Raw genomic sequence first — 6470 nt, 5'->3', positions numbered from 1 at the left:
CTGTAAATGTTTATGAAAATTAATAAAATATAATTATAGAAAAAAAATAAAGACTAAGATCCTGATCCAAGGTATTATATTTTCATTGCTTCCTATGCATTTGAAAGTTGGACAGTGAATAAGGAAAACTGAAGAACTGATGCTTTTGAGTAGTGCTGTTGGCGAAGAGTATTGAATATGTGGTGGGCTGACAAAAGAATAAATAAATCTGTCTTGAAGGAAGTACAACCAGGGTGCTCCTTAGAGGCGATGAATTAAACTTCTCCTCATACATACTGGACATGTTGTCAAGAGGGACCAGTCACTGGGAGGAAAAATATCATTCTGAGAAAGGTAGAAGAGTAGAGAAAGAGAGGAAGACCTTCAATAAGACCGATTGACTACCATTATAGGCTTAAGCATGACAGACCATGAGAATAGCACAGGATAGGGCAAGGCTCAATTCTGTTGTGTAAGGGTTGCTTAGTGGACTTAGTCTTAGTGGACATCCAGTATTAGTGGACTGGATGGTAACTAAAAGCAACAACATAAAGACCAAAGTTTATTAGTTTATTAGTGTTTCCATTTTGGGGACTAATGGGGGAAAAGAAGGGCACTGGTTAGGGAGAACAGGGCTCCTGTTGAGGTTTATAGAAATTTTAGAAACAAATAATGGCAATGACTGCCTAACACAGTGAACTTAATCCACTGAACTGTACATGGAGAAAGATCGAATTGGCAAATATTTTCATATACAGATATAAACCAAATCAAACAACCAAATTAAAAACCAAACATTGCTGTCAAGTTGATTTAGACTCCTAACAACCCTTTATTGGGTTTCTGAGTCTGCAAATCTTTATGAGAGGAGACGGCCTTATCTGTATTCTAATGAAGTGCTATTGAATCTGATTAACCTTTTTGGGGTACCAGTCCAGAACAAAATGCACTGTGTTACCAAGGTTCTTTAAATATATATTAATCAACACACACACACACACACAATACATTAAAATGAAAAAAAATTAATGTTTTAATTCATATCTTTTAGAGTTGAAGAAATTGAGATTCTGAGAAGTGAAATGATTTATTCAAGTTCAAACTATCCATAACTAGCAGGTTTGGGATTAGAAACTAGATTGTCTGAGTTTTAGACTGGTTTTAATGAAAAAAAAAAATTTAGCATGCATCAAATCCTGTTCTTGATACTAAAGAGGGTGCAAGAAAGCAAGGAAACATGTTTATTGAGCACTTTTCTTGTAGTAGACACCAAATCGGTGTTTTTATACATATATTTCAAATTTTTTTAAACTTTGCAGATGAGTAATTTTTATTTCTCTGGTGGCCTAATCATTAAGGACTTGTGCTGCTAACCCAAAGGCAGTGGCTCTCTAGTGATCCAGATCTGCCAGCAGCAGATGGGAGAAAGATGGACAATTTCTTCAGTATAGTTTACAGCCTCTGAAAACCCGATACTATGAGTAGGTTCCAATTTGTTGGCAATGTATTTGAGTTGAGTTTAATTTTTATTTAACTTCTGTATGTTTTGGGTGAATCATACAGAGCAAATTTGGTTTCCATTAAGCAATTAATACATATTTTCTGGCTTTTAAATTCATCCCAGTATATACATCATATGAGGAGTCCCAAGGTGTTCCAAATGGTTCAGTGCTCAGCAACCAACTGAAAAATTGATGGCTTGAATTTTCTCAAAGTGCCTCAGGAGAAAGTCCTTACTTTGGAAAGATGATAATCCTTGAGAACCCACAAGCATGTAACACCCATGGAAGTCACCATGCATTTGAATCTCTTTTGATAGCAACTGTTGATCAAGAGCTGTTTTATGCAGGCAACTCGACAGCACAGAATAACAACAACAACATTTATTAAGTATTATTGAAGATTCTTCATGTTCCAATAATAGAAATGATTCTTGGTGTCAAACCTTGAATAAGTAGTTTCAGTAGAACAAAAGAAAAATTACACTATTTGTTTTGTTAAGCTAGAAGTCAGACAAAAAGTATGTACAGAAACTATTTCTTGGTTCTGTTCAGAACATCTGTAATTCCTCTAGGTCCATAGTGTGTATAAACCTAAGAAATGCAAGAATTGAGAGAACTCTAGCAAAAGCTAGAAGAGCAATTGAAATAAAGGTCAGGAGGCAGAGGTGACAGATCTTGTTGATCTAGTTAAGAATTTTGGCTTTTGTTCTAATTGTACAAAAAGGAAAACAACAAAAGAAAAACCTGTTGTGATCGAATCAACGGACTCATTTTTTACTTCATGCAGGTCAGAATTGAATTGTCCTCCTTTGGGAGCACAACTGCTGATTTTTTGAAAGTAGATCCTGGGCCTTTTTTCTGAGCTCCCTGTGAGTGGACTCAGACCTTAAACATCTTTGGTTGAAAGTAAAAAACTTTAACTATTTGCACCAGGCACATTCTATGTTATGAGACTCCAATGGAGAGTTTTAAGCAGCTGTTCCTCAGGGTCCTATTTGGATTTTAAAACAGCAAAAGACAAAACCAAACCAAACTTAGGTTTTTGATAGGAGAGATGCAAAGTAAATAGAAACTATTTCCTTAGCCCAGATAGATGTAGGATGATGATGCTATTAACTTGTGCTGTAGAGTTAGAACTGACTCATAACTGACTCTTCAGCAGGCTTTCAGAGGCTATAAATCGTGCTGCTCATCTTTCTGCTGTAAAGCAGCTAATGGGCTTGAACTGCCTGCATCTAGGTTGGTAGCACAACTCCTTAATACTAGGTTCCCTGGTAGTAACATGTTGTTGTGCACCATTGAGTAAAAAAAATCTACTCATTTCAGTGGGTTTTCAGAGGCCTTAAATTGCACAGGAGTATACTGTCCATCTTTCTGTCATAGAGAAGCTGGTGGATTTGAACCGCATGTCTTTGGGATTGCAGCACAGCTTCTTACCACTAGGCCACCAGAGCTCTCTAACGTACACCCAAACCCACCCATTGTCATTGAGTTGATTCTGACCCATTAACCACTCTATAGAACTGCCATAAAGTTTTCTAAGGCTTGTAATCATTATGGAAACAGACTTAACACAGTCTTCTCCTAGAACACAAAGAAAACATTTAGGAGAATTAATTGACGGGACTTGATTAACTCAGATGGTAGTAGGGGAGATGGAAGTAGCCTGGATGATGTACAGGTTTCTAGCTAATGCTGCAGATGGATATAGATGATATTCATTGGGAGATGAATTTGAGATGACAGGCCACTGCAATATAGTTGACTTCAACTCATAGCTATCTTTTATTGTGTTTCTGAGGTTGTAAATCTTTATGGAAAGGGATTGGTCATCTTTCTTTGGTTCAGCAGCTAGCAGAATTGAACATGTTAATTTGTTAACTCACCTGATGGACTACACAGGAATCAGATTTACTACATTTGCGGAAAGGATAGTTCGAGAAGCTCAATATCAGCTGTGAAAACTAGGCCAAAGGCTGGCTGTGGAATAGGCCAGCAACTACTCATGGGCAAATTCAACTCAACCTGAAGCTAAAGAAAATGAAAACAAATCCACAAGAACCAAAATATGACTTTGAGTCTATCTCAAGAACAGGTTTGAACACTAATGAAAGAAGACCAGATGAGTTGTGGGATGATATCAAGAATATACATGAAGAATGCAAAAAGTCATTACAAAGACAGAGGAGGAAGACTGAAATGGATGCCAAACAAGACTCTGAATATTGCACTAGAATGCAAAGAAACCAAAGCAAAGGGAAGAAATTGGAAAATTAAGAGGCTAATTAGAAGATTTCAAAGGGCAGCTTGGGAACATAAAGCAAAGTATGATAACAAAATGTGTAAAGACCTGGAGTCAGAGAATCAAAAGGGATGAGAACTTGTTTGGCATTTCATAAGCTGAAGGAACTGAAGAACAAATTCAGTTAGCATTTGACCCAGCTAATCCACTACAGGGAATATAACCTGCACAAACCAGAACTGCCACTCAAACAGATATATGCACATCCATGGTTATTTCTGCGTTGTTCAAAAGAGCCAAAAGATGGAAGCAATCTGAGTGCTCATCAACAAATAATGTATAGAGAAGTTCTGGTATATTCACACAATGGAATATTATGCAGCACTGAAAAACAAGGAGCTCATAAAAAAGTTATACAAAATGAGTGACCCTGTAGGACATTATGCTGAATGGAATATCTCAGTCACAAAAGGACAAACACTGCAATTTGCATGACAACAGTCCAGAATAAGAGGTGCATAGCAAAGTGGACTAGGGGGCAGAGAGAGGGAGGAAATTATGCAACAATGAAAGAATCTTCTTAAAGAGAAAAGTGAACTGGGGGTAGGGAGTTAGGGAGGCAAATGTGCAACAATAAATGAATATAAATCTAAGTTTTCTATAACCTTCCATTAAAATATCTATCTATCTATCTATCTATCTATCTATCTATCTATCTATATCTACACACACATACATACAGGATACTATCCATAACACACAAGGAAGACCTGTTAATACCACTATCATTCAAATTTATGCACCTACAATCAGAGCCAAAGAGAAAGAAATAGATGATTTCTATCAAATATTGCAGTCAGAAATCGATCAAACATGTAATCAAGATGCTTTAATAATAATGGATGATTGGAATGTAAAAGTTGGGAATCAGGAAGAAGGATCAGTAATCGGAAAATATGGACTTGGTGACAGAAATGAGGCTGGGGATAGAATGATTTAGTCATAGCAAATATCTTCTATTAGAAAAATAAATGCAGGCTATACACATGGATTTCACCTGATGGGATGCACAGGAATCAGACTGATTACATCTGTGGAAGGAATCATTAGAGAAGTTCAAAATTAGCAGTAAAAAGTAAGCCAGGTGCTGACTGTGGAACAGACCATCAACTGCTCATATGCAAGTTCAAATAAAAACTAAAGAAGATTAAATCATATCCACAGGAATAAAAATTTGACCTTGAGTCTATCTCTCATGAATTTAAAAACCAACTCAGGAAAAGACTTGAGGTCTTTTACACTAGTGAATGAAGACCAGATAAACTGTGAGAAGATATCAAGAATACCATTCATGAAGAATGCAAAAAGAATTTTTGTGACTGAGATATTTCACTCGGCACAATGTCCTCCATTGTGACCCATTTGTATAATATTTCATGAGTTCTTTGTTTTTCAGTGTTGTATAATATTCCATTGTGTTAATATACCACAGCTTCTCTATCCATTCATTTGTTGATGGGCACTTGGGCAGTTCCCAACTCTTTGCTATTGTGAACAAAGCCACAATAAACATGGGTGTGCATATATCTGCTTGGGTGGAAGTTATGGTTTCTTTAGGGTATATTCCCAGTAGTGGAACTGCTGTGTCAAATAGTATTTCTATTTTCAACTTTTTGAGAAAGTGCCATACTGCCTTCCAGAGTGGTTGTACCATTTTACACTCCCACCAACAGTGAGTAAATGTCCCAGTCTCTCTACAACCTTGCCAAGATTTGTTGCTTGCTGCTGTTAAATTTTGCTATTCTTACTGGGGTGAGATGATATCTCATAGTTGTTTTGATTTGCCATTGTCTTAGAGCTAGGGATTTTGAACATTTCTTCATGGGTTTGTTAGCCATCTGAATTGTTTTCTTTGGTGTCTGTTCTTATCCTGTGCCCATTTTTTGCAATTGGGTTGTTTATCTTGTTGTGGCATTCAAGTATTCTATAAATTCTAGCTATAACTCCCTTATCAGACACGGCATTATCAAATATTTTTCCCAGTCTGTGGCTTCCCTTACTGTGTAATATCACTGTTACAGAGTAGGACTGATATGGGGGTTGGGGAGAAACTAAGAAAAGAGGGAATAAATAATTTACAAGGCATTGAAACAGACGAGGGAGAGAACTGTATAAAAGAAACATATTATTGGGTGTTGTTAGCATGACAAGAGTACAGAATAAGAGTTGCAGAGTAAAGTGGTCCAGGGCAGGTGGGACTGTATAACGAAAGAAATTTTTTCCAAAGAAAAAAGTGAACTGGGAGGCAGGGGGTACAGGGAGGAAAATGTGTAACAATGAATGAATGGAAATGAAAATAAGAATATATTCAAACACCTGTTAATATAAAATAAAGTGTACATTTTCTAAAAAAAAGTAAAAGATAGAGATGAATAATTGAAAAAATGCAAAAAGTCATTTCTAAGATGGAAGAAGCAAAGACCAAAATAGATGTCAGAGGAGACGCTGAATATTGCACAAGAGTACCTAGAAGCCAAAGCAAAGGGGGGAAAAATCAAGAAGTTAAGGAGCTGAACAGATGGTGGGAGTGTAAAATGGTGCAACCCCTGTGGAAAGCAGTATGGCGCTTTCTCAAAAAGTTGCAAATACAGATACCATTTGACCCAGCAATTCCACTACTGGGAATATACCCTGAAGAGACCATAGCTGACATCCAAGCAGATATATGCACACCCATGTTCATTGCA

The sequence above is a fragment of the Elephantulus edwardii genome, unplaced genomic scaffold (genome assembly GCF_000299155.1).
Source record: "Elephantulus edwardii isolate Elephantulus edwardi_28Jun2011 unplaced genomic scaffold, EleEdw1.0 scaffold00111, whole genome shotgun sequence".
Classification (NCBI taxonomy): domain Eukaryota; kingdom Metazoa; phylum Chordata; class Mammalia; order Macroscelidea; family Macroscelididae; genus Elephantulus; species Elephantulus edwardii.
The sequence above is the reverse complement of the archived record's forward strand: the minus strand, read 5'-3'. Positions refer to the sequence as shown.